The 25,998-nt window shown below is 44.8% G+C and overlaps 33 non-coding genes across 33 annotated transcripts; all 33 read left to right on the forward strand.

Moving 5' to 3' along the window:
* The first annotated feature begins 46 nt into the window (after positions 1–46).
* On the forward strand, positions 47–128 carry trnal-aag (transfer RNA leucine (anticodon AAG)). Its single transcript has one exon. It is a non-coding gene; the product is annotated as a tRNA-Leu (tRNA).
* A 607-nt stretch (positions 129–735) lies between these two features.
* On the forward strand, positions 736–817 carry trnal-aag (transfer RNA leucine (anticodon AAG)). The gene has a single exon. It is a non-coding gene; the product is annotated as a tRNA-Leu (tRNA).
* A 609-nt stretch (positions 818–1,426) lies between these two features.
* trnal-uag (transfer RNA leucine (anticodon UAG)) lies at positions 1,427–1,508 on the forward strand. Its single transcript has one exon. It is a non-coding gene; the product is annotated as a tRNA-Leu (tRNA).
* A 607-nt stretch (positions 1,509–2,115) lies between these two features.
* trnal-aag (transfer RNA leucine (anticodon AAG)) lies at positions 2,116–2,197 on the forward strand. Its single transcript has one exon. It is a non-coding gene; the product is annotated as a tRNA-Leu (tRNA).
* A 609-nt stretch (positions 2,198–2,806) lies between these two features.
* trnal-aag (transfer RNA leucine (anticodon AAG)) lies at positions 2,807–2,888 on the forward strand. The gene has a single exon. It is a non-coding gene; the product is annotated as a tRNA-Leu (tRNA).
* A 607-nt stretch (positions 2,889–3,495) lies between these two features.
* Positions 3,496–3,577, forward strand: trnal-aag (transfer RNA leucine (anticodon AAG)). The gene has a single exon. It is a non-coding gene; the product is annotated as a tRNA-Leu (tRNA).
* Positions 3,578–4,186: 609 nt separating this feature from the next.
* Positions 4,187–4,268, forward strand: trnal-uag (transfer RNA leucine (anticodon UAG)). The gene has a single exon. It is a non-coding gene; the product is annotated as a tRNA-Leu (tRNA).
* Positions 4,269–4,877: 609 nt separating this feature from the next.
* trnal-aag (transfer RNA leucine (anticodon AAG)) lies at positions 4,878–4,959 on the forward strand. Its single transcript has one exon. It is a non-coding gene; the product is annotated as a tRNA-Leu (tRNA).
* Positions 4,960–5,566: 607 nt separating this feature from the next.
* Positions 5,567–5,648, forward strand: trnal-aag (transfer RNA leucine (anticodon AAG)). The gene has a single exon. It is a non-coding gene; the product is annotated as a tRNA-Leu (tRNA).
* A 609-nt stretch (positions 5,649–6,257) lies between these two features.
* On the forward strand, positions 6,258–6,339 carry trnal-uag (transfer RNA leucine (anticodon UAG)). Its single transcript has one exon. It is a non-coding gene; the product is annotated as a tRNA-Leu (tRNA).
* A 609-nt stretch (positions 6,340–6,948) lies between these two features.
* On the forward strand, positions 6,949–7,030 carry trnal-aag (transfer RNA leucine (anticodon AAG)). The gene has a single exon. It is a non-coding gene; the product is annotated as a tRNA-Leu (tRNA).
* A 607-nt stretch (positions 7,031–7,637) lies between these two features.
* On the forward strand, positions 7,638–7,719 carry trnal-aag (transfer RNA leucine (anticodon AAG)). The gene has a single exon. It is a non-coding gene; the product is annotated as a tRNA-Leu (tRNA).
* Positions 7,720–8,328: 609 nt separating this feature from the next.
* On the forward strand, positions 8,329–8,410 carry trnal-uag (transfer RNA leucine (anticodon UAG)). The gene has a single exon. It is a non-coding gene; the product is annotated as a tRNA-Leu (tRNA).
* A 609-nt stretch (positions 8,411–9,019) lies between these two features.
* On the forward strand, positions 9,020–9,101 carry trnal-aag (transfer RNA leucine (anticodon AAG)). Its single transcript has one exon. It is a non-coding gene; the product is annotated as a tRNA-Leu (tRNA).
* A 1,298-nt stretch (positions 9,102–10,399) lies between these two features.
* trnal-aag (transfer RNA leucine (anticodon AAG)) lies at positions 10,400–10,481 on the forward strand. Its single transcript has one exon. It is a non-coding gene; the product is annotated as a tRNA-Leu (tRNA).
* Positions 10,482–11,090: 609 nt separating this feature from the next.
* On the forward strand, positions 11,091–11,172 carry trnal-aag (transfer RNA leucine (anticodon AAG)). Its single transcript has one exon. It is a non-coding gene; the product is annotated as a tRNA-Leu (tRNA).
* A 609-nt stretch (positions 11,173–11,781) lies between these two features.
* On the forward strand, positions 11,782–11,863 carry trnal-aag (transfer RNA leucine (anticodon AAG)). The gene has a single exon. It is a non-coding gene; the product is annotated as a tRNA-Leu (tRNA).
* A 607-nt stretch (positions 11,864–12,470) lies between these two features.
* On the forward strand, positions 12,471–12,552 carry trnal-aag (transfer RNA leucine (anticodon AAG)). The gene has a single exon. It is a non-coding gene; the product is annotated as a tRNA-Leu (tRNA).
* Positions 12,553–13,159: 607 nt separating this feature from the next.
* On the forward strand, positions 13,160–13,241 carry trnal-aag (transfer RNA leucine (anticodon AAG)). The gene has a single exon. It is a non-coding gene; the product is annotated as a tRNA-Leu (tRNA).
* Positions 13,242–13,850: 609 nt separating this feature from the next.
* trnal-uag (transfer RNA leucine (anticodon UAG)) lies at positions 13,851–13,932 on the forward strand. Its single transcript has one exon. It is a non-coding gene; the product is annotated as a tRNA-Leu (tRNA).
* A 609-nt stretch (positions 13,933–14,541) lies between these two features.
* On the forward strand, positions 14,542–14,623 carry trnal-aag (transfer RNA leucine (anticodon AAG)). Its single transcript has one exon. It is a non-coding gene; the product is annotated as a tRNA-Leu (tRNA).
* A 609-nt stretch (positions 14,624–15,232) lies between these two features.
* trnal-uag (transfer RNA leucine (anticodon UAG)) lies at positions 15,233–15,314 on the forward strand. The gene has a single exon. It is a non-coding gene; the product is annotated as a tRNA-Leu (tRNA).
* Positions 15,315–15,923: 609 nt separating this feature from the next.
* trnal-aag (transfer RNA leucine (anticodon AAG)) lies at positions 15,924–16,005 on the forward strand. Its single transcript has one exon. It is a non-coding gene; the product is annotated as a tRNA-Leu (tRNA).
* A 609-nt stretch (positions 16,006–16,614) lies between these two features.
* On the forward strand, positions 16,615–16,696 carry trnal-aag (transfer RNA leucine (anticodon AAG)). Its single transcript has one exon. It is a non-coding gene; the product is annotated as a tRNA-Leu (tRNA).
* Positions 16,697–20,327: 3,631 nt separating this feature from the next.
* trnal-aag (transfer RNA leucine (anticodon AAG)) lies at positions 20,328–20,409 on the forward strand. Its single transcript has one exon. It is a non-coding gene; the product is annotated as a tRNA-Leu (tRNA).
* Positions 20,410–21,018: 609 nt separating this feature from the next.
* trnal-uag (transfer RNA leucine (anticodon UAG)) lies at positions 21,019–21,100 on the forward strand. The gene has a single exon. It is a non-coding gene; the product is annotated as a tRNA-Leu (tRNA).
* A 607-nt stretch (positions 21,101–21,707) lies between these two features.
* On the forward strand, positions 21,708–21,791 carry trnal-aag (transfer RNA leucine (anticodon AAG)). The gene has a single exon. It is a non-coding gene; the product is annotated as a tRNA-Leu (tRNA).
* A 609-nt stretch (positions 21,792–22,400) lies between these two features.
* trnal-aag (transfer RNA leucine (anticodon AAG)) lies at positions 22,401–22,482 on the forward strand. Its single transcript has one exon. It is a non-coding gene; the product is annotated as a tRNA-Leu (tRNA).
* A 609-nt stretch (positions 22,483–23,091) lies between these two features.
* On the forward strand, positions 23,092–23,173 carry trnal-uag (transfer RNA leucine (anticodon UAG)). Its single transcript has one exon. It is a non-coding gene; the product is annotated as a tRNA-Leu (tRNA).
* Positions 23,174–23,782: 609 nt separating this feature from the next.
* trnal-aag (transfer RNA leucine (anticodon AAG)) lies at positions 23,783–23,864 on the forward strand. The gene has a single exon. It is a non-coding gene; the product is annotated as a tRNA-Leu (tRNA).
* Positions 23,865–24,473: 609 nt separating this feature from the next.
* trnal-aag (transfer RNA leucine (anticodon AAG)) lies at positions 24,474–24,555 on the forward strand. The gene has a single exon. It is a non-coding gene; the product is annotated as a tRNA-Leu (tRNA).
* Positions 24,556–25,164: 609 nt separating this feature from the next.
* Positions 25,165–25,246, forward strand: trnal-aag (transfer RNA leucine (anticodon AAG)). Its single transcript has one exon. It is a non-coding gene; the product is annotated as a tRNA-Leu (tRNA).
* Positions 25,247–25,855: 609 nt separating this feature from the next.
* Positions 25,856–25,937, forward strand: trnal-uag (transfer RNA leucine (anticodon UAG)). Its single transcript has one exon. It is a non-coding gene; the product is annotated as a tRNA-Leu (tRNA).
* Positions 25,938–25,998: the final 61 nt, after the last annotated feature.

The raw sequence follows: 25,998 nt of genomic DNA on the forward strand, positions 1-25,998 counted from the left end.
TTGGAGGACTCCAGACTTGAAAATTGCAAAAAAGAGATTACCACAGGGTAGCGTGGCCGAGCGGTCTAAGGCGCTTGATTAAGGCTCCAGTCTCTGCGGAGGCGTGGGTTCGAATCCCACCGCTGCCAAGCAGTGTTTTTAGGAGATGGCAGAAGAATTCTTATACCTAATCACTCTCAACAACGGTGCCTGACCCAAGGCTGAAGAGCAGTTATTCGCATGATGGTAGCAGAGAGCCATGCTACGATGCCATTTGCAAATGCTCATACCTGGCTTTGTTCTTAGGCGACATTGAAGACCCTGCAGTGTTTTGATAACAGGCAGGAAATTATGCATCTTTCCTCTTCTGACAGAAGACAAATTCAGCTTCTTCTACAAGAATGTCAGCAAATACAGTCTTCCTGTGGTAGCGTGTCTGAGTGGTCTAAGGCACTGGATTTAGGCTCCAGTCTCTGAGAAGGCATGGGATCGAATGCTGCCAGCTGGTAACTTTACAATGATTCTTGCCTTTGTGTTCTCTTGAAAACCCTCTCTTCCAGTACAGATGACGGGAAACAATTTGAAAAAGACATTGGAACCCTTCTTCTTTTTCAGTTACATATAGCTTAGCATTTTTTACTTTGAAAGTTAGGCAAGCATTGTTCCTCACAAGTTCAGCCCTGCTCATGTACCAAGTTGAGAATGCTGCTTTGGAGGACTCCAGACTTGAAAATTGCAAAAAAGAGATTACCACAGGGTTGCGTGGCCGAGCGGTCTAAGGCGCTGGATTAAGGCTCCAGACTCTGCGGAGGCGTGGGTTCGAATCCCACCGCTGCCAAGCAGTGTTTTTAGGAGATGGCAGAAGAATTCTTATACCTAATCACTCTCAACAACGGTGCCTGACCCAAGGCTGAAGAGCAGTTATTCGCATGATGGTAGCAGAGAGCCATGCTACGATGCCATTTGCAAATGCTCATACCTGGCTTTGTTCTTAGGCGACATTGAAGACCCTGCAGTGTTTTGATAACAGGCAGGAAATGATGCATCTTTCCTCTTCTGACAGAAGACAAATTCAGCTTCTTCTACAAGAATGTCAGCAAATACAGTCTTCCTGTGGTAGCGTGTCTGAGTGGTCTAAGGCACTGGATTTAGGCTCCAGTCTCTGAGAAGGCATGGCATCGAATGCTGCCAGCTGGTAACTTTACAATGATTCTTGCCTTTGTGTTCTCTTGAAAACCCTCTCTTCCAGTACAGATGACGGGAAACAATTTGAAAAAGACATTGGAACCCTTCTTCTTTTTCAGAGTTACATATAGCTTAGCATTTTTTACTTTGAAAGTTAGGCAAGCATTGTTCCTCACAAGTTCAGCCCTGCTCATGTACCAAGTTGAGAATGCTGCTTTGGAGGACTCCAGACTTGAAAATTGCAAAAAAGATATTACCAAAGGGTAGCGTGGCCGAGCGGTCTAAGGCGCTGGATTTAGGCTCCAGTCTCTGCGGAGGCGTGGGTTTGAATCCCACCGCTGCCAAGCAGTGTTTTTAGGAGATGGCAGAAGAATTCTTATACCTAATCACTCTCAACAACGGTGCCTGACCCAAGGCTGAAGAGCAGTCATTCGCATGATGGTAGCAGAGAGCCATGCCACGATGCCATTTGCAAATGCTCATACCTGGCTTTGTTCTTAGGCGACATTGAAGACCCTGCGGTGTTTTGATAACAGGCAGGAAATGATGCATCTTTCCTCTTCTGACAGAAGAAAAATTCACCTTCTTCCACAAGAATGTCAGCAAATGCAGTCTTCCTGTGGTAGCGTGTCTGAGTGGTCTAAGGCACTGGATTTAGGCTCCAGTCTCTGAGAAGGCATGGGATCGAATGCTGCCAGCTGGTAACTTTACAATGATTCTTGCCTTTGTGTTCTCTTGAAAACCCTCTCTTCCAGTACAGATGATGGGAAACAATTTGAAAAAGACATTGGAACCCTTCTTCTTTTTCAGTTACATATAGCTTAGCATTTTTTACTTTGAAAGTTAGGCAAGCATTGTTCCTCACAAGTTCAGCCCTGCTCATGTACCAAGTTGAGAATGCTGCTTTGGAGGACTCCAGACTTGAAAATTGCAAAAAAGAGATTACCACAGGGTAGCGTGGCCGAGCGGTCTAAGGCGCTTGATTAAGGCTCCAGTCTCTGCGGAGGCGTGGGTTCGAATCCCACCGCTGCCAAGCAGTGTTTTTAGGAGATGGCAGAAGAATTCTTATACCTAATCACTCTCAACAACGGTGCCTGACCCAAGGCTGAAGAGCAGTTATTCGCATGATGGTAGCAGAGAGCCATGCTACGATGCCATTTGCAAATGCTCATACCTGGCTTTGTTCTTAGGCGACATTGAAGACCCTGCAGTGTTTTGATAACAGGCAGGAAATGATGCATCTTTCCTCTTCTGACAGAAGACAAATTCAGCTTCTTCTACAAGAATGTCAGCAAATACAGTCTTCCTGTGGTAGCGTGTCTGAGTGGTCTAAGGCACTGGATTTAGGCTCCAGTCTCTGAGAAGGCATGGGATCGAATGCTGCCAGCTGGTAACTTTACAATGATTCTTGCCTTTGTGTTCTCTTGAAAACCCTCTCTTCCAGTACAGATGACGGGAAACAATTTGAAAAAGACATTGGAACCCTTCTTCTTTTTCAGAGTTACATATAGCTTAGCATTTTTTACTTTGAAAGTTAGGCAAGCATTGTTCCTCACAAGTTCAGCCCTGCTCATGTACCAAGTTGAGAATGCTGCTTTGGAGGACTCCAGACTTGAAAATTGCAAAAAAGAGATTACCACAGGGTAGCGTGGCCGAGCGGTCTAAGGCGCTGGATTAAGGCTCCAGTCTCTGCGGAGGCGTGGGTTCGAATCCCACCGCTGCCAAGCAGTGTTTTTAGGAGATGGCAGAAGAATTCTTATACCTAATCACTCTCAACAACGGTGCCTGACCCAAGGCTGAAGAGCAGTTATTCGCATGATGGTAGCAGAGAGCCATGCTACGATGCCATTTGCAAATGCTCATACCTGGCTTTGTTCTTAGGCGACATTGAAGACCCTGCAGTGTTTTGATAACAGGCAGGAAATGATGCATCTTTCCTCTTCTGACAGAAGACAAATTCAGCTTCTTCTACAAGAATGTCAGCAAATACAGTCTTCCTGTGGTAGCGTGTCTGAGTGGTCTAAGGCACTGGATTTAGGCTCCAGTCTCTGAGAAGGCATGGGATCGAATGCTGCCAGCTGGTAACTTTACAATGATTCTTGCCTTTGTGTTCTCTTGAAAACCCTCTCTTCCAGTACAGATGACGGGAAACAATTTGAAAAAGACATTGGAACCCTTCTTCTTTTTCAGTTACATATAGCTTAGCATTTTTTACTTTGAAAGTTAGGCAAGCATTGTTCCTCACAAGTTCAGCCCTGCTCATGTACCAAGTTGAGAATGCTGCTTTGGAGGACTCCAGACTTGAAAATTGCAAAAAAGAGATTACCACAGGGTTGCGTGGCCGAGCGGTCTAAGGCGCTGGATTAAGGCTCCAGACTCTGCGGAGGCGTGGGTTCGAATCCCACCGCTGCCAAGCAGTGTTTTTAGGAGATGGCAGAAGAATTCTTATACCTAATCACTCTCAACAACGGTGCCTGACCCAAGGCTGAAGAGCAGTTATTCGCATGATGGTAGCAGAGAGCCATGCTACGATGCCATTTGCAAATGCTCATACCTGGCTTTGTTCTTAGGCGACATTGAAGACCCTGCAGTGTTTTGATAACAGGCAGGAAATGATGCATCTTTCCTCTTCTGACAGAAGACAAATTCAGCTTCTTCTACAAGAATGTCAGCAAATACAGTCTTCCTGTGGTAGCGTGTCTGAGTGGTCTAAGGCACTGGATTTAGGCTCCAGTCTCTGAGAAGGCATGGCATCGAATGCTGCCAGCTGGTAACTTTACAATGATTCTTGCCTTTGTGTTCTCTTGAAAACCCTCTCTTCCAGTACAGATGACGGGAAACAATTTGAAAAAGACATTGGAACCCTTCTTCTTTTTCAGAGTTACATATAGCTTAGCATTTTTTACTTTGAAAGTTAGGCAAGCATTGTTCCTCACAAGTTCAGCCCTGCTCATGTACCAAGTTGAGAATGCTGCTTTGGAGGACTCCAGACTTGAAAATTGCAAAAAAGATATTACCAAAGGGTAGCGTGGCCGAGCGGTCTAAGGCGCTGTATTTAGGCTCCAGTCTCTGCGGAGGCGTGGGTTTGAATCCCACCGCTGCCAAGCAGTGTTTTTAGGAGATGGCAGAAGAATTCTTATACCTAATCACTCTCAACAACGGTGCCTGACCCAAGGCTGAAGAGCAGTCATTCGCATGATGGTAGCAGAGAGCCATGCCACGATGCCATTTGCAAATGCTCATACCTGGCTTTGTTCTTAGGCGACATTGAAGACCCTGCGGTGTTTTGATAACAGGCAGGAAATGATGCATCTTTCCTCTTCTGACAGAAGAAAAATTCACCTTCTTCCACAAGAATGTCAGCAAATGCAGTCTTCCTGTGGTAGCGTGTCTGAGTGGTCTAAGGCACTGGATTTAGGCTCCAGTCTCTGAGAAGGCATGGGATCGAATGCTGCCAGCTGGTAACTTTACAATGATTCTTGCCTTTGTGTTCTCTTGAAAACCCTCTCTTCCAGTACAGATGACGGGAAACAATTTGAAAAAGACATTGGAACCCTTCTTCTTTTTCAGAGTTACATATAGCTTAGCATTTTTTACTTTGAAAGTTAGGCAAGCATTGTTCCTCACAAGTTCAGCCCTGCTCATGTACCAAGTTGAGAATGCTGCTTTGGAGGACTCCAGACTTGAAAATTGCAAAAAAGAGATTACCACAGGGTAGCGTGGCCGAGCGGTCTAAGGCGCTTGATTAAGGCTCCAGTCTCTGCGGAGGCGTGGGTTCGAATCCCACCGCTGCCAAGCAGTGTTTTTAGGAGATGGCAGAAGAATTCTTATACCTAATCACTCTCAACAACGGTGCCTGACCCAAGGCTGAAGAGCAGTTATTCGCATGATGGTAGCAGAGAGCCATGCTACGATGCCATTTGCAAATGCTCATACCTGGCTTTGTTCTTAGGCGACATTGAAGACCCTGCAGTGTTTTGATAACAGGCAGGAAATGATGCATCTTTCCTCTTCTGACAGAAGACAAATTCAGCTTCTTCTACAAGAATGTCAGCAAATACAGTCTTCCTGTGGTAGCGTGTCTGAGTGGTCTAAGGCACTGGATTTAGGCTCCAGTCTCTGAGAAGGCATGGGATCGAATGCTGCCAGCTGGTAACTTTACAATGATTCTTGCCTTTGTGTTCTCTTGAAAACCCTCTCTTCCAGTACAGATGACGGGAAACAATTTGAAAAAGACATTGGAACCCTTCTTCTTTTTCAGTTACATATAGCTTAGCATTTTTTACTTTGAAAGTGAGGCAAGCATTGTTCCTCACAAGTTCAGCCCTGCTCATGTACCAAGTTGAGAATGCTGCTTTGGAGGACTCCAGACTTGAAAATTGCAAAAAAGAGATTACCACAGGGTTGCGTGGCCGAGCGGTCTAAGGCGCTGGATTAAGGCTCCAGACTCTGCGGAGGCGTGGGTTCGAATCCCACCGCTGCCAAGCAGTGTTTTTAGGAGATGGCAGAAGAATTCTTATACCTAATCACTCTCAACAACGGTGCCTGACCCAAGGCTGAAGAGCAGTTATTCGCATGATGGTAGCAGAGAGCCATGCTACGATGCCATTTGCAAATGCTCATACCTGGCTTTGTTCTTAGGCGACATTGAAGACCCTGCAGTGTTTTGATAACAGGCAGGAAATGATGCATCTTTCCTCTTCTGACAGAAGACAAATTCAGCTTCTTCTACAAGAATGTCAGCAAATACAGTCTTCCTGTGGTAGCGTGTCTGAGTGGTCTAAGGCACTGGATTTAGGCTCCAGTCTCTGAGAAGGCATGGCATCGAATGCTGCCAGCTGGTAACTTTACAATGATTCTTGCCTTTGTGTTCTCTTGAAAACCCTCTCTTCCAGTACAGATGACGGGAAACAATTTGAAAAAGACATTGGAACCCTTCTTCTTTTTCAGAGTTACATATAGCTTAGCATTTTTTACTTTGAAAGTTAGGCAAGCATTGTTCCTCACAAGTTCAGCCCTGCTCATGTACCAAGTTGAGAATGCTGCTTTGGAGGACTCCAGACTTGAAAATTGCAAAAAAGATATTACCAAAGGGTAGCGTGGCCGAGCGGTCTAAGGCGCTGGATTTAGGCTCCAGTCTCTGCGGAGGCTTGGGTTTGAATCCCACCGCTGCCAAGCAGTGTTTTTAGGAGATGGCAGAAGAATTCTTATACCTAATCACTCTCAACAACGGTGCCTGACCCAAGGCTGAAGAGCAGTCATTCGCATGATGGTAGCAGAGAGCCATGCCACGATGCCATTTGCAAATGCTCATACCTGGCTTTGTTCTTAGGCGACATTGAAGACCCTGCGGTGTTTTGATAACAGGCAGGAAATGATGCATCTTTCCTCTTCTGACAGAAGAAAAATTCACCTTCTTCCACAAGAATGTCAGCAAATGCAGTCTTCCTGTGGTAGCGTGTCTGAGTGGTCTAAGGCACTGGATTTAGGCTCCAGTCTCTGAGAAGGCATGGGATCGAATGCTGCCAGCTGGTAACTTTACAATGATTCTTGCCTTTGTGTTCTCTTGAAAACCCTCTCTTCCAGTACAGATGACGGGAAACAATTTGAAAAAGACATTGGAACCCTTCTTCTTTTTCAGAGTTACATATAGCTTAGCATTTTTTACTTTGAAAGTTAGGCAAGCATTGTTCCTCACAAGTTCAGCCCTGCTCATGTACCAAGTTGAGAATGCTGCTTTGGAGGACTCCAGACTTGAAAATTGCAAAAAAGAGATTACCACAGGGTAGCGTGGCCGAGCGGTCTAAGGCGCTTGATTAAGGCTCCAGTCTCTGCGGAGGCGTGGGTTCGAATCCCACCGCTGCCAAGCAGTGTTTTTAGGAGATGGCAGAAGAATTCTTATACCTAATCACTCTCAACAACGGTGCCTGACCCAAGGCTGAAGAGCAGTTATTCGCATGATGGTAGCAGAGAGCCATGCTACGATGCCATTTGCAAATGCTCATACCTGGCTTTGTTCTTAGGCGACATTGAAGACCCTGCAGTGTTTTGATAACAGGCAGGAAATGATGCATCTTTCCTCTTCTGACAGAAGACAAATTCAGCTTCTTCTACAAGAATGTCAGCAAATACAGTCTTCCTGTGGTAGCGTGTCTGAGTGGTCTAAGGCACTGGATTTAGGCTCCAGTCTCTGAGAAGGCATGGGATCGAATGCTGCCAGCTGGTAACTTTACAATGATTCTTGCCTTTGTGTTCTCTTGAAAACCCTCTCTTCCAGTACAGATGACGGGAAACAATTTGAAAAAGACATTGGAACCCTTCTTCTTTTTCAGTTACATATAGCTTAGCATTTTTTACTTTGAAAGTTAGGCAAGCATTGTTCCTCACAAGTTCAGCCCTGCTCATGTACCAAGTTGAGAATGCTGCTTTGGAGGACTCCAGACTTGAAAATTGCAAAAAAGAGATTACCACAGGGTTGCGTGGCCGAGCGGTCTAAGGCGCTGGATTAAGGCTCCAGACTCTGCGGAGGCGTGGGTTCGAATCCCACCGCTGCCAAGCAGTGTTTTTAGGAGATGGCAGAAGAATTCTTATACCTAATCACTCTCAACAACGGTGCCTGACCCAAGGCTGAAGAGCAGTTATTCGCATGATGGTAGCAGAGAGCCATGCTACGATGCCATTTGCAAATGCTCATACCTGGCTTTGTTCTTAGGCGACATTGAAGACCCTGCAGTGTTTTGATAACAGGCAGGAAATGATGCATCTTTCCTCTTCTGACAGAAGACAAATTCAGCTTCTTCTACAAGAATGTCAGCAAATACAGTCTTCCTGTGGTAGCGTGTCTGAGTGGTCTAAGGCACTGGATTTAGGCTCCAGTCTCTGAGAAGGCATGGCATCGAATGCTGCCAGCTGGTAACTTTACAATGATTCTTGCCTTTGTGTTCTCTTGAAAACCCTCTCTTCCAGTACAGATGACGGGAAACAATTTGAAAAAGACATTGGAACCCTTCTTCTTTTTCAGAGTTACATATAGCTTAGCATTTTTTACTTTGAAAGTTAGGCAAGCATTGTTCCTCACAAGTTCAGCCCTGCTCATGTACCAAGTTGAGAATGCTGCTTTGGAGGACTCCAGACTTGAAAATTGCAAAAAAGATATTACCAAAGGGTAGCGTGGCCGAGCGGTCTAAGGCGCTGGATTTAGGCTCCAGTCTCTGCGGAGGCTTGGGTTTGAATCCCACCGCTGCCAAGCAGTGTTTTTAGGAGATGGCAGAAGAATTCTTATACCTAATCACTCTCAACAACGGTGCCTGACCCAAGGCTGAAGAGCAGTCATTCGCATGATGGTAGCAGAGAGCCATGCCACGATGCCATTTGCAAATGCTCATACCTGGCTTTGTTCTTAGGCGACATTGAAGACCCTGCGGTGTTTTGATAACAGGCAGGAAATGATGCATCTTTCCTCTTCTGACAGAAGAAAAATTCACCTTCTTCCACAAGAATGTCAGCAAATGCAGTCTTCCTGTGGTAGCGTGTCTGAGTGGTCTAAGGCACTGGATTTAGGCTCCAGTCTCTGAGAAGGCATGGGATCGAATGCTGCCAGCTGGTAACTTTACAATGATTCTTGCCTTTGTGTTCTCTTGAAAACCCTCTCTTCCAGTACAGATGACGGGAAACAATTTGAAAAAGACATTGGAACCCTTCTTCTTTTTCAGAGTTACATATAGCTTAGCATTTTTTACTTTGAAAGTTAGGCAAGCATTGTTCCTCACAAGTTCAGCCCTGCTCATGTACCAAGTTGAGAATGCTGCTTTGGAGGACTCCAGACTTGAAAATTGCAAAAAAGAGATTACCACAGGGTAGCGTGGCCGAGCGGTCTAAGGCGCTTGATTAAGGCTCCAGTCTCTGCGGAGGCGTGGGTTCGAATCCCACCGCTGCCAAGCAGTGTTTTTAGGAGATGGCAGAAGAATTCTTATACCTAATCACTCTCAACAACGGTGCCTGACCCAAGGCTGAAGAGCAGTTATTCGCATGATGGTAGCAGAGAGCCATGCTACGATGCCATTTGCAAATGCTCATACCTGGCTTTGTTCTTAGGCGACATTGAAGACCCTGCAGTGTTTTGATAACAGGCAGGAAATTATGCATCTTTCCTCTTCTGACAGAAGACAAATTCAGCTTCTTCTACAAGAATGTCAGCAAATACAGTCTTCCTGTGGTAGCGTGTCTGAGTGGTCTAAGGCACTGGATTTAGGCTCCAGTCTCTGAGAAGGCATGGGATCGAATGCTGCCAGCTGGTAACTTTACAATGATTCTTGCCTTTGTGTTCTCTTGAAAACCCTCTCTTCCAGTACAGATGACGGGAAACAATTTGAAAAAGACATTGGAACCCTTCTTCTTTTTCAGAGTTACATATAGCTTAGCATTTTTTACTTTGAAAGTTAGGCAAGCATTGTTCCTCACAAGTTCAGCCCTGCTCATGTACCAAGTTGAGAATGCTGCTTTGGAGGACTCCAGACTTGAAAATTGCAAAAATGATATTACCACAGGGTAGCGTGGCCGAGCGGTCTAAGGAGCTGGATTTAGTCTCCAGTCTCTGCGGATGTGTGGGGTCGAATCCCACCGCTGCCAAGCAGTGTTTTTAGGAAATGGCAGAAGAATTCTTATACCTAATCACTCTCAACAACGGTGCCTGACCCAAGGCTGAAGAGCAGTTATTCGCATGATGGTAGCAGAGAGCCATGCTACGATGCCATTTGCAAATGCTCATACCTGGCTTTGTTCTTAGGCGACATTGAAGACCCTGCGGTGTTTTGATAACAGGCAGGAAATGATGCATCTTTCCTCTTCTGACAGAAGAAAAATTCACCTTCTTCCACAAGAATGTCAGCAAATGCAGTCTTCCTGTGGTAGCGTGTCTGAGTGGTCTAAGGCACTGGATTTAGGCTCCAGTCTCTGAGAAGGCATGGGATCGAATGCTGCCAGCTGGTAACTTTACAATGATTCTTGCCTTTGTGTTCTCTTGAAAACCCTCTCTTCCAGTACAGATGACGGGAAACAATTTGAAAAAGACATTGGAACCCTTCTTCTTTTTCAGTTACATATAGCTTAGCATTTTTTACTTTGAAAGTTAGGCAAGCATTGTTCCTCACAAGTTCAGCCCTGCTCATGTACCAAGTTGAGAATGCTGCTTTGGAGGACTCCAGACTTGAAAATTGCAAAAAAGATATTACCACAGGGTAGCGTGGCCGAGCGTTCTAAGGCGCTGGATTAAGGCTCCAGTCTCTGCGGAGGCGTGGGTTCGAATCCCACAGCTGCCAAGCAGTGTTTTTAGGAGATGGCAGAAGAATTCTTATACCTAATCACTCTCAACAACGGTGCCTGACGCAAGGCTGAAGAGCAGTCATTCGCATGATGGTAGCAGAGAGCCATGCCACGATGCCATTTGCAAATGCTCATACCTGGCTTTGTTCTTAGGCGACATTGAAGACCCTGCGGTGTTTTGATAACAGGCAGGAAATGATGCATCTTTCCTCTTCTGACAGAAGAAAAATTCACCTTCTTCCACAAGAATGTCAGCAAATGCAGTCTTCCTGTGGTAGCGTGTCTGAGTGGTCTAAGGCACTGGATTTAGGCTCCAGTCTCTGAGAAGGCATGGGATCGAATGCTGCCAGCTGGTAACTTTACAATGATTCTTGCCTTTGTGTTCTCTTGAAAACCCTCTCTTCCAGTACAGATGACGGGAAACAATTTGAAAAAGACATTGGAACCCTTCTTCTTTTTCAGAGTTACATATAGCTTAGCATTTTTTACTTTGAAAGTTAGGCAAGCATTGTTCCTCACAAGTTCAGCCCTGCTCATGTACCAAGTTGAGAATGCTGCTTTGGAGGACTCCAGACTTGAAAATTGCAAAAAAGAGATTACCACAGGGTAGCGTGGCCGAGCGGTCTAAGGCGCTTGATTAAGGCTCCAGTCTCTGCGGAGGCGTGGGTTCGAATCCCACCGCTGCCAAGCAGTGTTTTTAGGAGATGGCAGAAGAATTCTTATACCTAATCACTCTCAACAACGGTGCCTGACCCAAGGCTGAAGAGCAGTTATTCGCATGATGGTAGCAGAGAGCCATGCTACGATGCCATTTGCAAATGCTCATACCTGGCTTTGTTCTTAGGCGACATTGAAGACCCTGCAGTGTTTTGATAACAGGCAGGAAATGATGCATCTTTCCTCTTCTGACAGAAGACAAATTCAGCTTCTTCTACAAGAATGTCAGCAAATACAGTCTTCCTGTGGTAGCGTGTCTGAGTGGTCTAAGGCACTGGATTTAGGCTCCAGTCTCTGAGAAGGCATGGGATCGAATGCTGCCAGCTGGTAACTTTACAATGATTCTTGCCTTTGTGTTCTCTTGAAAACCCTCTCTTCCAGTACAGATGACGGGAAACAATTTGAAAAAGACATTGGAACCCTTCTTCTTTTTCAGAGTTACATATAGCTTAGCATTTTTTACTTTGAAAGTTAGGCAAGCATTGTTCCTCACAAGTTCAGCCCTGCTCATGTACCAAGTTGAGAATGCTGCTTTGGAGGACTCCAGACTTGAAAATTGCAAAAAAGAGATTACCACAGGGTAGCGTGGCCGAGCGGTCTAAGGCGCTTGATTAAGGCTCCAGTCTCTGTGGAGGCGTGGGTTCGAATCCCACCGCTGCCAAGCAGTGTTTTTAGGAGATGGCAGAAGAATTCTTATACCTAATCACTCTCAACAACGGTGCCTGACCCAAGGCTGAAGAGCAGTTATTCGCATGATGGTAGCAGAGAGCCATGCTACGATGCCATTTGCAAATGCTCATACCTGGCTTTGTTCTTAGGCGACATTGAAGACCCTGCAGTGTTTTGATAACAGGCAGGAAATGATGCATCTTTCCTCTTCTGACAGAAGACAAATTCAGCTTCTTCTACAAGAATGTCAGCAAATACAGTCTTCCTGTGGTAGCGTGTCTGAGTGGTCTAAGGCACTGGATTTAGGCTCCAGTCTCTGAGAAGGCATGGGATCGAATGCTGCCAGCTGGTAACTTTACAATGATTCTTGCCTTTGTGTTCTCTTGAAAACCCTCTCTTCCAGTACAGATGACGGGAAACAATTTGAAAAAGACATTGGAACCCTTCTTCTTTTTCAGTTACATATAGCTTAGCATTTTTTACTTTGAAAGTTAGGCAAGCATTGTTCCTCACAAGTTCAGCCCTGCTCATGTACCAAGTTGAGAATGCTGCTTTGGAGGACTCCAGACTTGAAAATTGCAAAAAAGAGATTACCACAGGGTTGCGTGGCCGAGCGGTCTAAGGCGCTGGATTAAGGCTCCAGACTCTGCGGAGGCGTGGGTTCGAATCCCACCGCTGCCAAGCAGTGTTTTTAGGAGATGGCAGAAGAATTCTTATACCTAATCACTCTCAACAACGGTGCCTGACCCAAGGCTGAAGAGCAGTTATTCGCATGATGGTAGCAGAGAGCCATGCTACGATGCCATTTGCAAATGCTCATACCTGGCTTTGTTCTTAGGCGACATTGAAGACCCTGCAGTGTTTTGATAACAGGCAGGAAATGATGCATCTTTCCTCTTCTGACAGAAGACAAATTCAGCTTCTTCTACAAGAATGTCAGCAAATACAGTCTTCCTGTGGTAGCGTGTCTGAGTGGTCTAAGGCACTGGATTTAGGCTCCAGTCTCTGAGAAGGCATGGCATCGAATGCTGCCAGCTGGTAACTTTACAATGATTCTTGCCTTTGTGTTCTCTTGAAAACCCTCTCTTCCAGTACAGATGACGGGAAACAATTTGAAAAAGACATTGGAACCCTTCTTCTTTTTCAGTTACATATAGCTTAGCATTTTTTACTTTGAAAGTTAGGCAAGCATTGTTCCTCACAAGTTCAGCCCTGCTCATGTACCAAGTTGAGAATGCTGCTTTGGAGGACTCCAGACTTGAAAATTGCAAAAAAGAGATTACCACAGGGTTGCGTGGCCGAGCGGTCTAAGGCGCTGGATTAAGGCTCCAGACTCTGCGGAGGCGTGGGTTCGAATCCCACCGCTGCTAAGCAGTGTTTTTAGGAGATGGCAGAAGAATTCTTATACCTAATCACTCTCAACAACGGTGCCTGACCCAAGGCTGAAGAGCAGTTATTCGCATGATGGTAGCAGAGAGCCATGCTACGATGCCATTTGCAAATGCTCATACCTGGCTTTGTTCTTAGGCGACATTGAAGACCCTGCAGTGTTTTGATAACAGGCAGGAAATGATGCATCTTTCCTCTTCTGACAGAAGACAAATTCAGCTTCTTCTACAAGAATGTCAGCAAATACAGTCTTCCTGTGGTAGCGTGTCTGAGTGGTCTAAGGCACTGGATTTAGGCTCCAGTCTCTGAGAAGGCATGGCATCGAATGCTGCCAGCTGGTAACTTTACAATGATTCTTGCCTTTGTGTTCTCTTGAAAACCCTCTCTTCCAGTACAGATGACGGGAAACAATTTGAAAAAGACATTGGAACCCTTCTTCTTTTTCAGAGTTACATATAGCTTAGCATTTTTTACTTTGAAAGTTAGGCAAGCATTGTTCCTCACAAGTTCAGCCCTGCTCATGTACCAAGTTGAGAATGCTGCTTTGGAGGACTCCAGACTTGAAAATTGCAAAAAAGATATTACCAAAGGGTAGCGTGGCCGAGCGGTCTAAGGCGCTGGATTTAGGCTCCAGTCTCTGCGGAGGCGTGGGTTTGAATCCCACCGCTGCCAAGCAGTGTTTTTAGGAGATGGCAGAAGAATTCTTATACCTAATCACTCTCAACAACGGTGCCTGACCCAAGGCTGAAGAGCAGTCATTCGCATGATGGTAGCAGAGAGCCATGCCACGATGCCATTTGCAAATGCTCATACCTGGCTTTGTTCTTAGGCGACATTGAAGACCCTGCGGTGTTTTGATAACAGGCAGGAAATGATGCATCTTTCCTCTTCTGACAGAAGAAAAATTCACCTTCTTCCACAAGAATGTCAGCAAATGCAGTCTTCCTGTGGTAGCGTGTCTGAGTGGTCTAAGGCACTGGATTTAGGCTCCAGTCTCTGAGAAGGCATGGGATCGAATGCTGCCAGCTGGTAACTTTACAATGATTCTTGCCTTTGTGTTCTCTTGAAAACCCTCTCTTCCAGTACAGATGACGGGAAACAATTTGAAAAAGACATTGGAACCCTTCTTCTTTTTCAGAGTTACATATAGCTTAGCATTTTTTACTTTGAAAGTTAGGCAAGCATTGTTCCTCACAAGTTCAGCCCTGCTCATGTACCAAGTTGAGAATGCTGCTTTGGAGGACTCCAGACTTGAAAATTGCAAAAAAGAGATTACCACAGGGTAGCGTGGCCGAGCGGTCTAAGGCGCTTGATTAAGGCTCCAGTCTCTGCGGAGGCGTGGGTTCGAATCCCACCGCTGCCAAGCAGTGTTTTTAGGAGATGGCAGAAGAATTCTTATACCTAATCACTCTCAACAACGGTGCCTGACCCAAGGCTGAAGAGCAGTTATTCGCATGATGGTAGCAGAGAGCCATGCTACGATGCCATTTGCAAATGCTCATACCTGGCTTTGTTCTTAGGCGACATTGAAGACCCTGCAGTGTTTTGATAACAGGCAGGAAATGATGCATCTTTCCTCTTCTGACAGAAGACAAATTCAGCTTCTTCTACAAGAATGTCAGCAAATACAGTCTTCCTGTGGTAGCGTGTCTGAGTGGTCTAAGGCACTGGATTTAGGCTCCAGTCTCTGAGAAGGCATGGCATCGAATGCTGCCAGCTGGTAACTTTACAATGATTCTTGCCTTTGTGTTCTCTTGAAAACCCTCTCTTCCAGTACAGATGACGGGAAACAATTTGAAAAAGACATTGGAACCCTTCTTCTTTTTCAGAGTTACATATAGCTTAGCATTTTTTACTTTGAAAGTTAGGCAAGCATTGTTCCTCACAAGTTCAGCCCTGCTCATGTACCAAGTTGAGAATGCTGCTTTGGAGGACTCCAGACTTGAAAATTGCAAAAAAGATATTACCAAAGGGTAGCGTGGCCGAGCGGTCTAAGGCGCTGGATTTAGGCTCCAGTCTCTGCGGAGGCGTGGGTTTGAATCCCACCGCTGCCAAGCAGTGTTTTTAGGAGATGGTAGAAGAATTCTTATACCTAATCACTCTCAACAACGGTGCCTGACCCAAGGCTGAAGAGCAGTCATTCGCATGATGGTAGCAGAGAGCCATGCCACGATGCCATTTGCAAATGCTCATACCTGGCTTTGTTCTTAGGCGACATTGAAGACCCTGCGGTGTTTTGATAACAGGCAGGAAATGATGCATCTTTCCTCTTCTGACAGAAGAAAAATTCACCTTCTTCCACAAGAATGTCAGCAAATGCAGTCTTCCTGTGGTAGCGTGTCTGAGTGGTCTAAGGCACTGGATTTAGGCTCCAGTCTCTGAGAAGGCATGGGATCGAATGCTGCCAGCTGGTAACTTTACAATGATTCTTGCCTTTGTGTTCTCTTGAAAACCCTCTCTTCCAGTACAGATGACGGGAAACAATTTGAAAAAGACATTGGAACCCTTCTTCTTTTTCAGAGTTACATATAGCTTAGCATTTTTTACTTTGAAAGTTAGGCAAGCATTGTTCCTCACAAGTTCAGCCCTGCTCATGTACCAAGTTGAGAATGCTGCTTTGGAGGACTCCAGACTTGAAAATTGCAAAAAAGAGATTACCACAGGGTAGCGTGGCCGAGCGGTCTAAGGCGCTTGATTAAGGCTCCAGTCTCTGCGGAGGCGTGGGTTTGAATCCCACCGCTGCCAAGCAGTGTTTTTAGGAGATGGCAGAAGAATTCTTATACCTAATCACTCTCAACAACGGTGCCTGACCCAAGGCTGAAGAGCAGTTATTCGCATGATGGTAGCAGAGAGCCATGCTACGATGCCATTTGCAAATGCTCATACCTGGCTTTGTTCTTAGGCGACATTGAAGACCCTGCAGTGTTTTGATAACAGGCAGGAAATTATGCATCTTTCCTCTTCTGACAGAAGACAAATTCAGCTTCTTCTACAAGAATGTCAGCAAATACAGTCTTCCTGTGGTAGCGTGTCTGAGTGGTCTAAGGCACTGGATTTAGGCTCCAGTCTCTGAGAAGGCATGGGATCGAATGCTGCCAGCTGGTAACTTTACAATGATTCTTGCCTTTGTGTTCTCTTGAAAACCCTCTCTTCCAGTACAGATGACGGGAAACAATTTGAAAAAGACATTGGAACCCTTCTTCTTTTTCAGAGTTACATATAGCTTAGCATTTTTTACTTTGAAAGTTAGGCAAGCATTGTTCCTCACAAGTTCAGCCCTGCTCATGTACCAAGTTGAGAATGCTGCTTTGGAGGACTCCAGACTTGAAAATTGCAAAAAAGAGATTACCACAGGGTAGCGTGGCCGAGCGGTCTAAGGCGCTTGATTAAGGCTCCAGTCTCTGTGGAGGCGTGGGTTCGAATCCCACCGCTGCCAAGCAGTGTTTTTAGGAGATGGCAGAAGAATTCTTATACCTAATCACTCTCAACAACGGTGCCTGACCCAAGGCTGAAGAGCAGTTATTCGCATGATGGTAGCAGAGAGCCATGCTACGATGCCATTTGCAAATGCTCATACCTGGCTTTGTTCTTAGGCGACATTGAAGACCCTGCAGTGTTTTGATAACAGGCAGGAAATGATGCATCTTTCCTCTTCTGACAGAAGACAAATTCAGCTTCTTCTACAAGAATGTCAGCAAATACAGTCTTCCTGTGGTAGCGTGTCTGAGTGGTTTAACACTAGGACTACCACCATTTTAATTCCAAACTTTTCTACCTGGCCTCCACCAGGGGGCAGTTCTGGGGACATTTGCATCCCATTAGGCCACCCTTTGTTATGCACATGCAGCCATTATAGGTAGACGGGGAGTGGGTGGAGGGGGGGGGTGATGGTGTGAACCATCAGTTCTTTGTTCTGCTGGATGTGTTCACTAACTCAGATAGAGAAGAAAAAACTCTGGCCTCCCCTTGGGGAGAATGAGGGAGACTGTCTTTGTGTTTGGATGAATATGGATGTCCAATGTAGCAGCAGTTGGTGAAGCATTGCAGTGGTCATTTGAGCTGTGTTTTTTCTGCCCTTCCCTTTTTATAATATAAATAATCTTTATTTCTATAGCACCTTTCATACATACATGCATGTGCTAAAAACTACTGAAAATAAGGTTTGTGGGTGTATGTGTGTGAGGGTGTATGTGTGTGTGGGTGTATATGTGTTTGGGTGAATATAGATGTCCAATGTAGCAGCAGTTTGTGAACCATTGCAGTGGTCATTTGAGCTGTGTTTTTTTCTGCCCTTCCCTTTTTATAATAAATAATAATAATAATCTTTATTTCTATAGCACCTTTCATACATTCATGCAACTCAAAGTGCTAAAAACTACTGAAAATAAGGTTTGGGGGTGTATGTGTGTGTGGGTGTATATGTGTTTGGGTGAATATAGATGTCCAATGTAGCAGCAGTTTGTGAACCATTGCAGTGGTCATTTGAGCTGTGTTTTTTTCTGCCCTTCCCTTTTTATAATAAATAATAATAATAATCTTTATTTCTATAGCACCTTTCATACATTCATGCAACTCAAAGTGCTAAAAACTACTGAAAATAAGGTTTGGGGGTGTATGTGTGTGTGGGTGTATATGTGTTTGGGTGAATATAGATGTCCAATGTAGCAGCAGTTGGTGAACCATTGCAGTGGTCATTTGAGCTGTGTTTTTTTCTGCCCTTCCCTTTTTATAATAAAAATAATAATAATAATCTTTATTTCTATAGCACATTTCATACATTCATGCAACTCAAAGTGCTAAAAACTACTGAAAATAAGGTTAAAAAATTACTTTTCTCTCCCCCTCATTTCTATCCTGTCCTGTATGGTCCACCTGTATGGCCCCCATTCTTTGTTATGCACATGCGGCCACTTGGTAATGGGTCATAGGGTAATGGGTGATAGGGTGACGATGCATTGACTCAGATGGAGAACAAAAAAAAATAATCTGAACTTGTTATTTTGACCAATCAGCATATCACCTTTTGCAGTGATGAAAAGGGATGGCCGTGATGGGTGATAGAGTGAACGATGGTGATAACGATTATGTATGTATCCGCCCACATGTGGATAAAAATCCATGTAACCACTCATTTTACCACTCATTTCACTAACTCTTGACTGAGAAGCAAAGATGGCAAAGTTCTACAAGTCACAGCAGGTTTTGGAGATGATCCTCAACGATGTCAACCCCAGTGACTCTGAGGGAGAAGAAATCATCCTGGCTATCAGTAGTGACTCTGAAAACTCTTCTGGTAAGATTTACTAAATGTCCTTTTTTGTTTACTGGTTATGGCTGTTGTGTTATTGAAAGAGACACACTGTAAAAAGAATATTATTCTATTTCACGTAGCTGAGGGTTTTTTGTATACATTTATGTAAAAATATCTTTACCTAGTAGCAGTTTTTCAAAAGACAAAAACTATTTCAAATAAGGTAAAAAAAAATCAGAGCTAATTTGACTAATAAAAATGCTACTTTTTGCAGTGTGAGAACAATCCTACATAAGTACATAAGAGGCTTACTTGAGATGTTTTGGAATTATAATTCAAATATTATGTTTGTGTCAATTTTCACATTATTTCAACCAAGGAGGTGGCCAAGGAAAAGGCTCAGCAGCAGCAACCACCCACACCTGACACAGGGAAAAGGGCATGGTGCCAGGTCAAGTGTTGTTGCAAAAGTAACCGTGCCACTAACCGTTGTGTGTCTTGTGATAGGTTCACATGTGGCAAGTGCAGAAAGGAGATGATGTGGCAGTGCCAGGTGTGTGCAGAATATTCATAGGTGTATTTATATATACACCTATATACCAATAAAACTAACTTGAATATAAATTTCTGGCAATGTTGACTTTTTTGGGGGGTGGGGGGTGGCTTCACCAATTCACCTTCACCTTGTTCCAGAGGACCATTTCTTCTGGACCTGCATATTCCCACCTCCACCCCTCCCCATACAAACACACAAACAGTACTCCTACATTTAGAATCAATGTAATGGCCTCATTTTCATAACACTGGTATGGCTGAACAGGCTACTCTCTGTGTGGTGATGGTGGTGGTACAGAATTGTTTTCTGATCCTTACATAAAAATAAAGTTGTCCTCCAAAAAAGGTGTGGGGGGGTGGAGGTAGGCCAAAAAAAAGAGTAGGGAGAGAAAAGTAAATTTTCTATTTTTGTTTGCCAGTTATGGCTGTTGTGTTTTTGAGACACACTGCAAAAAGTACCATCTTGATAAGTTAAAATTGCTCAAGAATATTATTCTATTTCAAGTAGCTGAGGGTTTTTTGTATAAATTTATGTAAAAATATCTTTACCTATACCTATTGACAGTTTTAACTACTTAAAATAAGGTTAAAAAATCAGAGCCATTTTGAATAATCAATGTGCCGCTATAATTCAAATATTATGTTTGTGTCAATTTCACATTATTTCAACCTTCCACAAATCAAATCTCAAACATATGGTCCTGTAGATGAGCAAACTTCTTGCAAGAGAGGTTGCAGTCTCATGAGGCAGCCGAAGGTGTGTATTGAAAGGTGTGTCAACAGCAACCACCCACAGCTGACACACACCTCATTTACATAACACTGGAGGTAAGAAGGGCTTATCACACCTGCCAAGAGACCAAGAGTCTAGTTGGGACACTGTCGAAAGCAGGCGGCTTGGTAGTTCTAGTGGGGTACTGTCGAAAGCAGGCGGCTTGGTAGTTCTAGTGCTAAGGCACTGGATTTAGGCTCCAGTCTCTGAGAAGGCATGGGATCGAATGCTGCCAGCTGGTAACTTTACAATGATTCTTGCCTTTGTGTTCTCTTGAAAACCCTCTCTTCCAGTACAGATGACGGGAAACAATTTGAAAAAGACATTGGAACCCTTCTTCTTTTTCAGTTACATATAGCTTAGCATTTTTTACTTTGAAAGTTAGGCAAGCATTGTTCCTCACAAGTTCAGCCCTGCTCATGTACCAAGTTGAGAATGCTGCTTTGGAGGACTCCAGACTTGAAAATTGCAAAAAAGAGATTACCACAGGGTTGCGTGGCCGAGCGGTCTAAGGCGCTGGATTAAGGCTCCAGACTCTGCGGAGGCGTGGGTTCGAATCCCACCGCTGCCAAGCAGTGTTTTTAGGAGATGGCAGAAGAATTCTTATACCTAATCACTCTCAACAACGGTGCCTGACCCAAGGCTGAAGAGCAGTTATTCGCATGATGGTAGCAGAGAGCCATGCTACGATGCCATTTGCAAATGCTCATACCTGGCTTTGTTCTTAGGCGACATTGAAGACCCTGCAGTGTTTTGATAACAGGCAGGAAATGATGCATCTTTCCTCTTCTGACAGAAGACAAATTCAGCTTCTTCTACAAGAATGTCAGCAAATACAGTCTTCCTGTGGTAGCGTGTCTGAGTGGTCTAAGGCACTGGATTTAGGCTCCAGTCTCTGAGAAGGCATGGCATCGAATGCTGCCAGCTGGTAACTTTACAATGATTCTTGCCTTTGTGTTCTCTTGAAAACCCTCTCTTCCAGTACAGATGACGGGAAACAATTTGAAAAAGACATTGGAACCCTTCTTCTTTTTCAGAGTTACATATAGCTTAGCATTTTTTACTTTGAAAGTTAGGCAAGCATTGTTCCTCACAAGTTCAGCCCTGCTCATGTACCAAGTTGAGAATGCTGCTTTGGAGGACTCCAGACTTGAAAATTGCAAAAAAGATATTACCAAAGGGTAGCGTGGCCGAGCGGTCTAAGGCGCTGGATTTAGGCTCCAGTCTCTGCGGAGGCGTGGGTTTGAATCCCACCGCTGCCAAGCAGTGTTTTTAGGAGATGGCAGAAGAATTCTTATACCTAATCACTCTCAACAACGGTGCCTGACCCAAGGCTGAAGAGCAGTCATTCGCATGATGGTAGCAGAGAGCCATGCCACGATGCCATTTGCAAATGCTCATACCTGGCTTTGTTCTTAGGCGACATTGAAGACCCTGCGGTGTTTTGATAACAGGCAGGAAATGATGCATCTTTCCTCTTCTGACAGAAGAAAAATTCACCTTCTTCCACAAGAATGTCAGCAAATGCAGTCTTCCTGTGGTAGCGTGTCTGAGTGGTCTAAGGCACTGGATTTAGGCTCCAGTCTCTGAGAAGGCATGGGATCGAATGCTGCCAGCTGGTAACTTTACAATGATTCTTGCCTTTGTGTTCTCTTGAAAACCCTCTCTTCCAGTACAGATGACGGGAAACAATTTGAAAAAGACATTGGAACCCTTCTTCTTTTTCAGAGTTACATATAGCTTAGCATTTTTTACTTTGAAAGTTAGGCAAGCATTGTTCCTCACAAGTTCAGCCCTGCTCATGTACCAAGTTGAGAATGCTGCTTTGGAGGACTCCAGACTTGAAAATTGCAAAAAAGAGATTACCACAGCGTAGCGTGGCCGAGCGGTCTAAGGCGCTTGATTAAGGCTCCAGTCTCTGCGGAGGCGTGGGTTCGAATCCCACCGCTGCCAAGCAGTGTTTTTAGGAGATGGCAGAAGAATTCTTATACCTAATCACTCTCAACAACGGTGCCTGACCCAAGGCTGAAGAGCAGTTATTCGCATGATGGTAGCAGAGAGCCATGCTACGATGCCATTTGCAAATGCTCATACCTGGCTTTGTTCTTAGGCGACATTGAAGACCCTGCAGTGTTTTGATAACAGGCAGGAAATTATGCATCTTTCCTCTTCTGACAGAAGACAAATTCAGCTTCTTCTACAAGAATGTCAGCAAATACAGTCTTCCTGTGGTAGCGTGTCTGAGTGGTCTAAGGCACTGGATTTAGGCTCCAGTCTCTGAGAAGGCATGGGATCGAATGCTGCCAGCTGGTAACTTTACAATGATTCTTGCCTTTGTGTTCTCTTGAAAACCCTCTCTTCCAGTACAGATGACGGGAAACAATTTGAAAAAGACATTGGAACCCTTCTTCTTTTTCAGAGTTACATATAGCTTAGCATTTTTTACTTTGAAAGTTAGGCAAGCATTGTTCCTCACAAGTTCAGCCCTGCTCATGTACCAAGTTGAGAATGCTGCTTTGGAGGACTCCAGACTTGAAAATTGCAAAAAAGAGATTACCACAGGGTTGCGTGGCCGAGCGGTCTAAGGCGCTGGAATAAGGCTCCAGACTCTGCGGAGGCGTGGGTTCGAATCCCACCGCTGCCAAGCAGTGTTTTTAGGAGATGGCAGAAGAATTCTTATACCTAATCACTCTCAACAACGGTGCCTGACCCAAGGCTGAAGAGCAGTTATTCGCATGATGGTAGCAGGGAGCCATGCTACGATGCCATTTGCAAATGCTCATACCTGGCTTTGTTCTTAGGCGACATTGAAGACCCTGCAGTGTTTTGATAACAGGCAGGAAATGATGCATCTTTCCTCTTCTGACAGAAGACAAATTCAGCTTCTTCTACAAGAATGTCAGCAAATACAGTCTTCCTGTGGTAGCGTGTCTGAGTGGTCTAAGGCACTGGATTTAGGCTCCAGTCTCTGAGAAGGCATGGCATCGAATGCTGCCAGCTGGTAACTTTACAATGATTCTTGCCTTTGTGTTCTCTTGAAAACCCTCTCTTCCAGTACAGATGACGGGAAACAATTTGAAAAAGACATTGGAACCCTTCTTCTTTTTCAGAGTTACATATAGCTTAGCATTTTTTACTTTGAAAGTTAGGCAAGCATTGTTCCTCACAAGTTCAGCCCTGCTCATGTACCAAGTTGAGAATGCTGCTTTGGAGGACTCCAGACTTGAAAATTGCAAAAAAGATATTACCAAAGGGTAGCGTGGCCGAGCGGTCTAAGGCGCTGGATTTAGGCTCCAGTCTCTGCGGAGGCGTGGGTTTGAATCCCACCGCTGCCAAGCAGTGTTTTTAGGAGATGGCAGAAGAATTCTTATACCTAATCACTCTCAACAACGGTGCCTGACCCAAGGCTGAAGAGCAGTCATTCGCATGATGGTAGCAGAGAGCCATGCCACGATGCCATTTGCAAATGCTCATACCTGGCTTTGTTCTTAGGCGACATTGAAGACCCTGCGGTGTTTTGATAACAGGCAGGAAATGATGCATCTTTCCTCTTCTGACAGAAGAAAAATTCACCTTCTTCCACAAGAATGTCAGCAAATGCAGTCTTCCTGTGGTAGCGTGTCTGAGTGGTCTAAGGCACTGGATTTAGGCTCCAGTCTCTGAGAAGGCATGGGATCGAATGCTGCCAGCTGGTAACTTTACAATGATTCTTGCCTTTGTGTTCTCTTGAAAACCCTCTCTTCCAGTACAGATGACGGGAAACAATTTGAAAAAGACATTGGAACCCTTCTTCTTTTTCAGAGTTACATATAGCTTAGCATTTTTTACTTTGAAAGTTAGGCAAGCATTGTTCCTCACAAGTTCAGCCCTGCTCATGTACCAAGTTGAGAATGCTGCTTTGGAGGACTCCAGACTTGAAAATTGCAAAAAAGAGATTACCACAGGGTAGCGTGGCCGAGCGGTCTAAGGCGCTGGATTAAGGCTCCAGTCTCTGCGGAGGCGTGGGTTCGAATCCCACAGCTGCCAAGCAGTGTTTTTAGGAGATGGCAGAAGAATTCTTATACCTAATCACTCTCAACAACGGTGCCTGACCCAAGGCTGAAGAGCAGTCATTCGCATGATGGTAGCAGAGAGCCATGCCACGATGCCATTTGCAAATGCTCATACCTGGCTTTGTTCTTAGGCGACATTGAAGACCCTGCGGTGTTTTGATAACAGGCAGGAAATGATGCATCTTTCCTCTTCTGACAGAAGAAAAATTCACCTTCTTCCACAAGAATGTCAGCAAATGCAGTCTTCCTGTGGTAGCGTGTCTGAGTGGTCTAAGGCACTGGATTTAGGCTCCAGTCTCTGAGAAGGCATGGGATCGAATGCTGCCAGCTGGTAACTTTACAATGATTCTTGCCTTTGTGTTCTCTTGAAAACCCTCTCTTCCAGTACAGATGACGGGAAACAATTTGAAAAAGACATTGGAACCCTTCTTCTTTTTCAGAGTTACATATAGCTTAGCATTTTTTACTTTGAAAGTTAGGCAAGCATTGTTCCTCACAAGTTCAGCCCTGCTCATGTACCAAGTTGAGAATGCTGCTTTGGAGGACTCCAGACTTGAAAATTGCAAAAAAGAGATTACCACAGGGTAGCGTGGCCGAGCGGTCTAAGGCGCTTGATTAAGGCTCCAGTCTCTGCGGAGGCGTGGGTTCGAATCCCACCGCTGCCAAGCAGTGTTTTTAGGAGATGGCAGAAGAATTCTTATACCTAATCACTCTCAACAACGGTGCCTGACCCAAGGCTGAAGAGCAGTTATTCGCATGATGGTAGCAGAGAGCCATGCTACGATGCCATTTGCAAATGCTCATACCTGGCTTTGTTCTTAGGCGACATTGAAGACCCTGCAGTGTTTTGATAACAGGCAGGAAATTATGCATCTTTCCTCTTCTGACAGAAGACAAATTCAGCTTCTTCTACAAGAATGTCAGCAAATACAGTCTTCCTGTGGTAGCGTGTCTGAGTGGTCTAAGGCACTGGATTTAGGCTCCAGTCTCTGAGAAGGCATGGGATCGAATGCTGCCAGCTGGTAACTTTACAATGATTCTTGCCTTTGTGTTCTCTTGAAAACCCTCTCTTCCAGTACAGATGACGGGAAACAATTTGAAAAAGACATTGGAACCCTTCTTCTTTTTCAGAGTTACATATAGCTTAGCATTTTTTACTTTGAAAGTTAGGCAAGCATTGTTCCTCACAAGTTCAGCCCTGCTCATGTACCAAGTTGAGAATGCTGCTTTGGAGGACTCCAGACTTGAAAATTGCAAAAAAGAGATTACCACAGGGTAGCGTGGCCGAGCGGTCTAAGGCGCTTGATTAAGGCTCCAGTCTCTGCGGAGGCGTGGGTTCGAATCCCACCGCTGCCAAGCAGTGTTTTTAGGAGATGGCAGAAGAATTCTTATACCTAATCACTCTCAACAACGGTGCCTGACCCAAGGCTGAAGAGCAGTTATTCGCATGATGGTAGCAGAGAGCCATGCTACGATGCCATTTGCAAATGCTCATACCTGGCTTTGTTCTTAGGCGACATTGAAGACCCTGCAGTGTTTTGATAACAGGCAGGAAATGATGCATCTTTCCTCTTCTGACAGAAGACAAATTCAGCTTCTTCTACAAGAATGTCAGCAAATACAGTCTTCCTGTGGTAGCGTGTCTGAGTGGTCTAAGGCACTGGATTTAGGCTCCAGTCTCTGAGAAGGCATGGCATCGAATGCTGCCAGCTGGTAACTTTACAATGATTCTTGCCTTTGTGTTCTCTTGAAAACCCTCTCTTCCAGTACAGATGACGGGAAACAATTTGAAAAAGACATTGGAACCCTTCTTCTTTTTCAGAGTTACATATAGCTTAGCATTTTTTACTTTGAAAGTTAGGCAAGCATTGTTCCTCACAAGTTCAGCCCTGCTCATGTACCAAGTTGAGAATGCTGCTTTGGAGGACTCCAGACTTGAAAATTGCAAAAAAGATATTACCAAAGGGTAGCGTGGCCGAGCGGTCTAAGGCGCTGGATTTAGGCTCCAGTCTCTGCGGAGGCGTGGGTTTGAATCCCACCGCTGCCAAGCAGTGTTTTTAGGAGATGGCAGAAGAATTCTTATACCTAATCACTCTCAACAACGGTGC

The sequence above is a fragment of the Brachyhypopomus gauderio genome, chromosome 1 (genome assembly GCF_052324685.1).
Source record: "Brachyhypopomus gauderio isolate BG-103 chromosome 1, BGAUD_0.2, whole genome shotgun sequence".
NCBI classification, from domain to species: domain Eukaryota; kingdom Metazoa; phylum Chordata; class Actinopteri; order Gymnotiformes; family Hypopomidae; genus Brachyhypopomus; species Brachyhypopomus gauderio.